The following is an 11,315-nucleotide window of genomic DNA, read 5'->3' as shown; positions in this document are numbered from 1 at the left end:
GACGAGGCAGAACCTAACTGGGGCCTAATCAGTGTCCTGCTGCCCTGCCCCAAGAGGACACCCTCAGCACACGCCTACTCCTAGCAATGCCCATGCTCACAACTCATGAAATACCCACACCACCGCAAGACCCAGACGCAACCTGTCCTGGGACCCAGGTGACTCAATATAAAATATTCCTAGTGCTTAACACCTGAATCTCCCCGGGGAGATGCCCGGACTACTCCTTCCAGCCCGCAGCTGGTTCTAATCCCCAGGGGGAGGGTGGGAGGAGTCGCCCGCTACCACACCCCATTAGTGTGCAGCTGGTCAGTGGACGCCTGTGCAAGGGGCAGCTCCCGGGTCTCCGTCCACCCAGACACGTGGGCCCTCTTGGTTCTCACGGTCTAGAGCAGGGATCCACAGAGGCTCTGAGGACGCCTGACTGAGGTCCTTGTCCCCCACCCACCTGGGAGCTTCCAGAACCTCAGAAATCCCAGCCCCACCCTCTCCTCACCAGTGTGCCCAGAAGGTCCCAGAGGATTCAGAATCTGCTCCAGAATTGGTTCTCCAGGGAGTCAGACCCACAGCACTGAGAGGGGTGCATTGAAGGGGTGTGTTAGGGGAAGGGGCTCTCCTGTGGTGGAGGCTGCCAAGTCCCAGGAGCAGCCTTCTGCGAGGTGGGAAACCAGGAGAGCTGGGAGCGGGTGCAGATGGAATCCACAGCACCCAGGAGCCGCCAGGGTCCTTCTGTGTCTCAGGCTGCAGCCGTCAGTCCCGGGCCCACTGGAGCAAACTCCGTGGTAGGAACGCCACTGAACCTGGGGTTCAGACCCTGAGGGGGGAGAACGGAGACCCACAGGCTGCACGAGAGCCCTGAGCCCTCCATCTTCTGCGGCCCTGTTCTCTCCCAGGTCCGGCTGATTTTATGGTGCTGCCACTCAGATGCGGATCCCGATGCGTGCCCTGGCTCTCTCATTGAGGATCCACACACCGTCAAAGGTGGCCCAGGTGCACAGTCTTACCCATGCGCAGGACAGGAGGGGGGCGGGCCCAGTGTGTGCTGATGCCCTGGATCTCCACCCTGCACCCACACCCCATGTCCCCTGATCCGGTCACAGTGGCACCCGGACCAACCGTCCCAGCAGCAGGGGCCCAAGGCCAACAACGAGTCCCATAACTGAGATCCTAAAACATGGCTCTGTGCTCAGACCTTCATAACTCCAGTAAGACGTCACCAGGCCACCTCTTTTCTTCTCTAGGCAGAAAAATGATGTCACAGGAAGCCTTACCAGGTGTTTAATAAAATTCCCAGGAAGCCATGGACTTGGACCAGGCTCCTGATCTGGGCCCCCAGACCCACACAGCACAGTTTCATCCCAGCCACTGGGAGGGGAGGCAGGGAGAGGAGAAGCAGGACCGGACGCCGGCACCTGGCCCAGAGCTGTGTTACTGACCACGGCCGTCCAGGGCTCCTGATTGGACACACGAGTGCGCAGAAGGAAGGGGGTGGAAGGAGACTCCCAGGGCGCTGGGTCGGGAGTTGCCCTGCGGCGTCTCCTCTCTGCAGCCTGCAGTCGTGGGCCAGGCCTGGAACGGACAATTACAGAGCAGGTGAAGGGATCCACCCCGTGCTTGGTGGAGCCTGTGCTGATCTACCCCTCCCACTGGGCTCCACCTGTCCCCCCTTGTGGGACCCCCGGTTATCCTGGCCTGCCCACCCCCAGAGGACACAGCCTGCTCCAGAGGTGACCCTGGAGCTGGGCAGTGCCAGGAGCAGTGGGGGCCGAAACGGGGACAGAGTCGGAACGGGCTCAGCAGGACCCGGCTCCCCACCACCCAGTGTGCTGTTCCCTCCCCAGGTTGGCAGGCCCCTCTGTGACCCAGGCCACAGGCCCACGGGGGTCTCAGGGGCAGGCACTGTGACAGGTGTGAGGCTCAGGTCTGGCCGAGGAAGAGTCACAACCCCAGTGCCCTGACCCCCCTCCGTGCACGTGCGGTTCTCCACCTGGTCCCGAGGCCGCCGCTCTGACAGCCCAGACACTGCGTCCTCAGACCAGAGAGCCCCAGGTTCCGCCCCCCTGAGACTCCCCAGTCCAGGAGATCTGTGGGCAGAGAGCAGGGAGGGACCAGCAGGCACTGCCTTGGGGTGGCCACCAGAGGTCAGCAGAGGCCCAGCCCACCGCCCTGTGGCCCTGGCTCCTGGGATGTGTTCAGGAGCCACCACCAGGCAGGAGCTCCTGTCCTGGGCACAGGTGCAGCCCCTGGGGAGCCCGACCCTGATCACAGAGGGGCTGTGACGGGAATCCTGAGCTCTCAGGGGGATCAGAGCTGCCAACCCCCCTCCCAGGGACGCTCTGCCTCCTCCCCTTCCCATGGGATTTTCAGGCTGGGCTGACAAGTGTGGGGAGCAACAGAGACTAGACTAAATTACTGCAACTAGGACTAATTCTATGCATCTGCTCTCCCACAATATGGCGCTGGGGAGGAGCAAATAACTACGCAGCTGCCTCATCAGTTTGACTGATAAGCTGCAGGAGCTGATCCTGCTCCTGATTGGAGGAGAGCAGCGTGCTCGGCGTGTGGGTAGCAGAGTTGGGATTGGTGGAAGAGGACTATAAAGGAGGAGAGAGACACCATGCACCAGGAACATCTGCAGGACACCTGAGGAACATCTGAGCAGCCCCCGAGAGAGCCGGCTGGCGGTGTGCCGCTCCTCGGTGGAGGTGGAGGGGCCGGCAGTTAACCCGGGACAGCATCGTTCCTCCACGAATGAGGGAACGGCAGCTAACCCGGGAAGGGCCGAGCAGACAAAAGAACAGCGCAGGGTTTGGTGTCCTTCCTCCGCGAATGGGGGAGCGACACACAAGGGTCAGCTTCCCAGCAGTAACTGCTCCCTCCTGGGCCTGCACTCAGCACTGCCCAACAGCACCTCTCCAGGGCCCCAGCAGGGGGAACACAGCCAGTTCCCAGGGCAACCTGGGGCCTGGTGCCCTGCCTCCCTGAGCCTTGGGCCCTGCATTCGCCCTGCCCCTGCCTTTGGGCCTGGCATCAGGGCTGGACATGGCCTGGAGACCTGGTGCCAGATGTGAGGACAGAACCCTGACCCAGGGCCCCACGTCCCTCGCCCGAGTCCCTTTACCACTGGAAGGCCCCACCCTGCCCCTGAGGGCCAGTGAGCATCTGCCACCCTCCTGACAGGGACAGCCCCAGGGCTCCAATCTCCCCCAACCACAGACGCCGTGCAGTGGCCTCCCTTACACACGCCCACTCTGAAGTTCTAACTCGCTGGGTGCAAAGGACCAGGGGCAGAGGTGGCAGCAGATCCCTCCCTGGTGGCCTGGTCAGTGCCCAGGGCTGTGACTGCTGTTAGCCCTGTTCTTCCCCTGCTCCACCCTCCTGGTGGGTGCTCACCCCTCGTGTATTGGCTGTGCCTCTTGGGAAGAGGTCACTGCCAAGGGCAGGCGAGTCCTAGCTTCTGTGGTCACGCTGTGGTAGGTCAGCTGCTGAGCGTCTGTCCCCGCAGGCTGTCACAGGATGGTGACCCTGATGGCAGGTGATGGTGTCCCTGGAGGTGCACCTGCTATGGGTTGTGTCCCTGACTCTGACTTGTTCTGCCAACTATAGAGCTATGACTGGCCATTGGCTGTTGAGTCCTAGGGCAACGTGGGCCAAGTTCATTGCTGCCTGCCTGGGCTGAGCTCTGCCTCTTGAGTGAGCTTTGAGCAGTGACAGGGGTGCACAGAGCTGACCTGGGGGGCTCTGTGGTGAGCAGAGGGAGGTGCTCCACCCACATCCACTGCTCCTCTGCTCCTGGAGGGCGCTGTGCAGCACCGGGTCTGTCTGCCTTGTCCTCCTCATGGGCCAGGGCCTGGGGGGTCTGGGCCACGCCCCCGTGCTTCAGCCACAGGTCTGCCTCAGGGCTGGTGGGCCAACCCCAACCCGCCAGAGCGGTGGAGGTGCTGCCAGCGCCTCCTCACTGATGGACAAGGCTGTGTCACTGCAGGTGGACGGCATCGCGTGAGACTGCAGGATCCGATACTGGACAGGGCCGGCTCAGGGTCCCGGCGCTTCCTGAGGGCCGTGAACACGATGGTAGGGGCCTTCCAGGAAATGGGCACCACATCCAACAAAGCAGAGAAACCCACGTGGAAGTGGCAGCTTGTGGGCTCCCTATAGCCCTTTATGGCACTGAGACCCAGGGTGCTGGGCTCCCCGACCTCCTGGTCATGGATGCCTCGGGCCCAGGTGTGCCCTGTGCTGAGCAGTTTCCTGCACACACGCGCTGGCCAAGGCCCCCCTGAGGAGATGAGCACCCGGCAGCACAGTTCAGGAGGGCCGTGCTGTGTGGGCTCCCTGCCTGGAGGAGCTGCAGCCTGCTAAGTCAGGACCGCACGCCCAAGGCCAGAGCCAGAGCCCACCCGGGCCCCAGAAAGCCCCTTCTCCCTCCCTCTGTCTGCTGGCTGTGGCCTTGGCCCCTCCTGCCAGCCCTGGGTGGAGGAGTCCTAAGCACCCGGGCCACCAGCTCAGCCCAGAGCGCACTCTGGGGCTTCCCTCGGGCTGGCACTACACCTTGAACCCAGCAGGCACTTGTTCTCCTGAGGCCCCCCCACGTCCATGTTTGGGTATGGAGGGGACTGGGCTTTGCCAAGGCAGAACCAAACTTGGGGCCTAATCAAAGGTCTTGTTGCTCCTACCCCAAGAGGACACCCACAGTCCCTGGTTTGCTCCTAGCCACGGACAACCTCACACCCCTGAAATCCCCCCACCCTAACCAAGGTACAGGCTCCAGGTTTCATGCCAGGACGGCTTCATCCAGGCGCTGTGCTGTGGTCGGCTGCAAAAGGCCCGCTATCGAGTTTACTAATTAGGCTGTGAGCAATTAGCTAGTTGAGCTGTGACCGACCGGCAGGTGTGGGGACTGAACTGGAGCATGGTGCTGATTTCTGGACCGCACGTCCCGGTTTCCAGTAATGCTGTGCACCTGTCATTTACTAGAGACCTCAGAACCGGCTCCAGTTCTGGGAGCTGCCCGATTCTTGTATCCTTTGTGTTTTATGCTCTTCTCAAACACCACGCAATGTAATTGGCCTAAGGAAGTTCCTTTTGTCACAGGTCATCGGCCAGGGTCAACAAGAGTCGCGAACTTTGATCCTCCAACACAGTTTTGCACTCGGACGCTGATAATTCAATTAAAAGCTCACCCAGCCACCTCTTCTATCTCTAAAAGGAAGAACAGCATCTCGGGAAGCCTTACCAGGTGCTAAAGAAATTCACTGGAATCACGGACTTGGTCAGGACCTGCACTGGGCCCAAGACCCAACCTAAACAGCTTCATCCAGGCACTGTGCTGTCGCTGGTGGCACTAGTGTCGGTAACCAGTTCATTAATGAGGCAGTGAGCAATTAACCAGTTAAGAGGTGCCTGACTGGCAGGTGTGGGGACTGAACTGGAGCCCTGGTGCTGATCTCTCCACCTCACTTCCTGTTGTCCAGCAAAGCTCTCACACCTGTCATGGAGTGGGGTCCTCGGCACCTGCTCCAGTTCTGGGAGCTGCCTGACTCATGAACATGTCTCTGTGATAATGCTGTCCTCAGATGGACTCCACTCCATGCACCTGGCCTAAAGAGCTTCCTTCAGTCCCGGGAAAGAGTTGTCTCTGAACCTGAGCCCTGAGCCAGGTCCTGGCATCTGCTCCCGGATGCTGACGCCCAGGGCTCTGAGCCCCAGGGCTCCCAGGTCAGGGGAGGCACAGAGGCCACCTGGACTGGATAGGAACAGAGGACAAAGAAGGGGAGAGAGAGCCCCAAATCAGGTTTGAGGCCTCCAACAGGGGAGGGACAGAGAGACAAGGAGAAGGGGCAAGGACAAAGGAAAGGCCAGTGGGAGTCACAGGAAGGAGCCAGCTCCCCCACAGCCCAGGACCCACAGACGCTGACAGCTCCCAGAACCCCGCCAGACATCAAGGCCTCTAAGGACCCAGCCCTACCAGCAGCCAGGGGAGTCTGGTGCTGTTCCGGGGGCTTCCTTGGAGGCAGGTGCTCCTGTCACTCACACCCCCTTGACAGAGCCAGAAACAGAGCCCCAGGGGGTGGGAAACCAAGGCAGTGGCAGCCACGGGCACTGGAGCCAGGACTCAGCCCAGGCCCCGGGCGCGGCTCCAAGCTGCCTCCAGGCTCCCAGCGCTCCGCTCCCCGTGTGTGAGCACAGGTGCCCAAACCCACACTGAGGCCTTCATGTTTCTCCAGCCACTATTTATTGATCTAATGGATTTCTTTTAAACTTAAAAATCAGTTAACTTGCAGGCACAGAGGCAGTACTGCAGGGCAATCCATGGGCAGCAACAGAGGCAACGAAGTTCTTCCCAGGCAGCAGCTGCTCCCCGGGGACAGAGGAGCCACAGGGTCCTGTCCTTGAGGCAGCGAGGACGAGGGACATTCAACACCTGTTCGGGAAGGGCGAGGATTCTAAGCTGGGTGTCTCAGGGTCCATCTTCCAGTGGATGCTCGTGGTGACGTGGGGGCAGCCAGAGAAGCTACATGGTCCTGTCCTTGGGGCAGCGAGGATAAGTGACATTCAACACTGGAGAGCACAGATGGAAGGATTCTGAAGCTGGATCTTGGCATCTGTCTTCCCGTGGAAGTTCGAGGAGACCTGGGTTACCACAGACATAGCTCTGCTGCAGCATCTGCCATGTAGACCCTTTGGTCACCCCAGGGCCCTCTTGGATTAGAGAGGTCAGAGGGCTGGGCAGGGACAAGCTGACAAGGGGAGAACACGGTCCTGTCATGCCATGGCCTGGTCCCTAGTTCCTGTCCCTGTGACACCCCAGGGAAGTTTGAATGGTGACAAGGCCACAGAACAGCATGGAGCTGGCAGATGCCTCGTCCAAGCTAGAGGAGATGCCCACCCTGGGGCTCGGCCCCCCAAGGACAGACACGGGGAGGCAGTGCTGGCAGCACAGAGCTGTAGGGCTGCCAGCACCCCTGCCAGGGCCCAGCACAGCCCCGGCTACTGGCCTGGTCTACAGCTCACGGCAGGGACCTCCGAGCCCGGCAGCCACAGACGGGTCCCCTCTCTCACGTGCTCACCGCCCGTCAGGCACCGTGCAGGCCCTTGTGTGCAAGACTCATGGGGCCACTGTTGCCCTCAGAGACACCCATCTCCCAGGGGGGCACGTTGAGGCTCCAAGGACTGAAGGGCCCGACTCGAAGGTCAGGGGCTCTCAGGAGGGACGGGACCCAGACGTCTGAGTCTCAGAGAGGAGCAGATGCCCTCCCCTCCGTCTGCGCCCATGGGGAATGGGCCAGGGGCCTACAGCACAGCAGCCATGGCCTGCAGGAAGGACAGAAACGCCCAGGAGACGGTCTCCCTGCACCTGGCAGCCCCACCTCCACCTGCCCCGAGTCTGCGCTCCCTTGTCCAGGTGGGAGCTGCTGCATCTCCCATGGAGACCCCGGGGCAGGCTGTCTGTCCTGAGGATGGGATGGCGGTGAGGATGCTCCTAGGTGCTCGGCCACACTGCCTGGCCCAGGGCTGGGGCAGAGGGCAAGGTCGAGCAGTGCCGAGACCTCGGCTCCACGTCTCAGGAGAGGGACCCCCGGCTGCTGCAGCCTGGGGCCTGTCAGGAGCTGCCGCGGCCTCTCCCCTCCTTAGACCCTGGTACAGAGCTGCACACAGCCAGCCCACGCGGGTTGGCTCATGCTGCTGGAGCCTCCAGCACCTGCAGGGGAGAAGCCCACAGCCCCTCTGCACTCTCCCCTGACCAAGCAGGGCCATGGGCATCAGTGTGAGTCCTTCCCCCCTCCCCTATGCACCTGCTCCATTCCTGCACACAGATGCACAGCCAATGGACACCCTGGCTGTCTGGGGTGACCCCGCACCTCTGTGGATGAGTCCCTCACCACCAAGAGGTCCTTCCACAGGCAGTCTTCTTGCTGGTGCAGGTCAGGTTTCTGGGCTTCTTTGGATCCTAAACCTTGTAGAGCCACCCGGACTGGGCAGTAGTTACCTGTGCAGGGGAGAGAGGGGCCCGCACTGCCACCACCCCTCCCCTGCAAACATGGGAGACCCCAACAGAGTCCCCTGCAGGCAGAACCTCGCAGTAACAACCCTTTCTCCCGCCCCCGTGCAGACAGCACCTGTCCCACCTGACAGCCTTCTCAGCTCCGTCCAGGAGCCGCCATGGACACCTCCTGCCCCGCTCTGCTGAGGGACGCGGGAGCCACTGGGGACACAGAGGGCTTAAGGGGCCGCAGTCAGTCCCCGCCCCGGGAAGTCCCCATCCAGGATGCGATTCTGGCCTCGGGATTCTTCTCCCTCTCCCGGGGCTCCCAGGAAGGGAGACGAGTGGTGCACAAATGAAAATGCAACAACAGAAATCAAATGAACAGAAATCAAAACACAAAAATGAACAAACTCACTCTGCTCCCATTACCAACAGAAAACATGAACTGTGTGTACTACACCACACCAACAAGGAGACTGTTCTATGGAAGAAAATGTTAAAATGAGAAAACACAAAATGAACATGAATGGTGGCAGGAAACAAAATAGAAAAAGTACAAAGTAACCAACATGGAAAAAGAAAAACAAATTTGACCCAACAGGAGCAGCAGGATGCGATTCTTCCTCCGGATTCCTCTCCCTCTCCAGGGCTCCCCCAGGAAGGGTCAGCAGGGCTGACGTCTGGGAGACCCCGAGCCAGCAGCTGACACAGATCAGCTCTCACGGCTCAGACAACTTGAGCACAAAAGAAGATGAAACCAACAGAAATCAAATGAACAGAAATCAGAACACAAAATGGACAAAGTCAGCTCACATCACCAACAGAAAACAGGAACTGAATGAACTCAACTAGACTCACAACTGAGACTAACCCTATCAAAACAGTTAAAAGTGAGAAAACACAAATACATAATAAACCATAAAGAAAAAAATCCCAAGAAACTGAACTGTATAACAACCAAAGCAGACGGCCTCACGGTCTTATTAAAGAAAGGGAATTAAATGAGAAAAAACTCAAAGTGAACAAAGGGAAACCCAAAATGTAAGAAAATATAAAGAACAACCAGAAACAAGGGGGAAGCCAAGGAAAAAAATGAAGAAAAAATACAAATGGAAATGAAATATCCAAGGAAAATCAATAAGAAAGGGAAAAAGACTATGAATGCTGGAGGAAAAAAATAGGAAAAAAAAATAAACAAAACAGAAAAAGAAAAAACAAATTTGACCAAAAAAAAGCAGCTTGAAGAACAAAAACCAAACAAGTGAAACACAGGTAGCTGTTCCCAGCCCCAGGTCCCCGGGACAGCGCTTCCTGGGCAAATGACAGAACCCAGGCCCAGCCAAGGCTTTGTGCAGGCAGCGGGCATGACGTCACAATGGTGCCTTATGATGTCAGAGTAGGAAACTGAAAGGAGCCAAGAGCCACCATAAAAAAATGGGGCTCCTGAGACAAACCATTCCAGAGACGGCCTTGGGAAATGGGGAGTAAACCGGTTCACAGAGAAAGCAGTCAGCTACTAACCAGAGATACACAGAACACCTGCCTTGTAGATAAGCCCCTTCCCTACGCTTGCTCAAGGTTAACAAAGAAAGCTGCAAGGCACGTAGCAACCTATTCCTCTCTCCTAGAAACCCCCTCCCCTAATGTATCCCTTTGACCTAGTACTTTTCCACCGACATTACCACTTTTAGACTGCCATACAAGGCCCGCTACTGAAAATTATCCAATGAACTTACGCCAGCCTATAATATGTTAATTTTGTGGTTTTGCCCTTTAAAAGCTGTGTGAGATAGCTGCTCGGGGCTCCTCTCGCTTGCTTGCTGCTTGCAGCAGTAGGGGGCCCATTTGTACAAATGAAATAAAATTACCTCCTGTTCTATTGCATCGTCTGGTCCGGAGTCTGTGTTTCTGGGGTCGTCACAAGAGGACACCGCTTTTGGGGTCCTACAGAAACCACAGCAGGTGCTGCCCCACGCTGGTTTGCACAGGAACCTTTCCACTTAAAAAAAGAAAGAAATGAGAAATTCTTTCTCAGGTTGAGAGAGGGTTTGATTTTAGTGTTTTGAAATTAAACCCTGTAGGATATTTCAAACTTTTTCATTTCTATTCTTAGCATCTTTCATAATTTTGCCTTTTGCAGACTCAATGTATCCACTCCTTTCTCTTCACCCCCTGAATGATCGCCTCAAACCATGGTGCAGCGCCACTGGCATCGCAACACTACATCAAATGTTCTGTCACTCAAGTCAGCAGTGCTGTGATGGAGCTGTAAAGCCACGGCTCACGGGCCTGCGTCCCGTGTGAGTGTCTGTACAGGTCCCAGCTGCTCACTTCTTTGATTAAAAGGATTTGCTTACTTATTCGAAGGCAAATAGACGGAGAGGACAGAGAGAGGGAGACAGAGGAGACAGAAATGTCAGCACCACAAACTCTGTACACAAAACCCACAGCAAACATGACTGACCTGGGCCATCCCACAGGCCACAGTGTGCAACCTGGTGGGGAAACCTCTCCTACAGAGCCTGCAGTGTGGTGGACTGAGAAGGCCAGGCCAAGATGGCCACGGGCAACAGGCTGTGACTGGATGCTTACGAAAAACACATGACAGCGGAGTCTGCCAGACAACAGGCTGTGATTGGATGGTTGTGAAAATCACATGACAGCGGAGTCAGCCTGCCAACAGGCTGTGATTGGATGGCATCAGAAACTGCCTCTCTACAGGCTGTGATTGGTTAGGGCATAGACTGCCCCTTGACCGGATTGGCTGCCTTGGCTATATAAGCTGTTGTGGCACCTGAAATATAGGAGTCTGCAGGCTGCCTCTCTCAGGCCTGCTCTCACCCAACACCCAGGGTCTGTGTGGTGACTCTGTGCCTCTTGCCCCCACCGTGCTCCTCCTCCCAGAAACGAATCCACTGCAACATGCAGGGGGTGGGGGGCTCCTGCAGGACCTGGTGTCCCGGATCTCGGGGGAGACCCCAGCACAGCCTCTGTCTGCTCTGAGGACTCCCCTATGGTCTCGTCCACTGCTGGGAGCTTCGCAGCTATAACCTCATTCACTCTGGCCCCAGCCCTGGGAGGCAGGATGACCACCACCATATCCCAGCGTGGGGGAGTGGTCAGGTCCACACGAAATCAATATGGGACACCCAGGGAGGCAGGAGTCCCGGCCTGGGGTGGAGTTCATAGGCCAGGAAAGGGAAGACGGCCACAGTAGGCACTGGGGCTTCCCTGTGTAGGAGAACAAGAGGGAACTCTGGGAGGTGCAGGTGCTCCCGGCCTGGCTGCTCCTGGGTCTCCCTGAGGACAAAGAAGGGGAGAGAGAGCC

The 11,315-nt window shown here is 58.0% G+C and overlaps 1 long non-coding RNA gene across 1 annotated transcript; it reads right to left on the bottom strand.

Annotated features, from left to right (window-relative positions):
• Nucleotides 1-6,224: 6,224 nt before the first annotated feature.
• On the bottom strand, nt 6,225-9,338 carry LOC138843975 (uncharacterized). The gene is made up of 3 exons (XR_011379239.1): nt 8,130-9,338; nt 7,863-7,990; nt 6,225-6,633 (listed from the first exon to the last, which is right to left on the bottom strand). It is a non-coding gene; the product is annotated as an uncharacterized lncRNA (long non-coding RNA).
• Nucleotides 9,339-11,315: the final 1,977 nt, after the last annotated feature.

Source organism: Oryctolagus cuniculus, chromosome 10 (assembly GCF_964237555.1).
Source record: "Oryctolagus cuniculus chromosome 10, mOryCun1.1, whole genome shotgun sequence".
Lineage (NCBI taxonomy): Eukaryota > Metazoa > Chordata > Mammalia > Lagomorpha > Leporidae > Oryctolagus > Oryctolagus cuniculus.
Note: the sequence above shows the minus strand (reverse complement) of the source record. Positions and strands in the feature narration are given on the sequence as shown.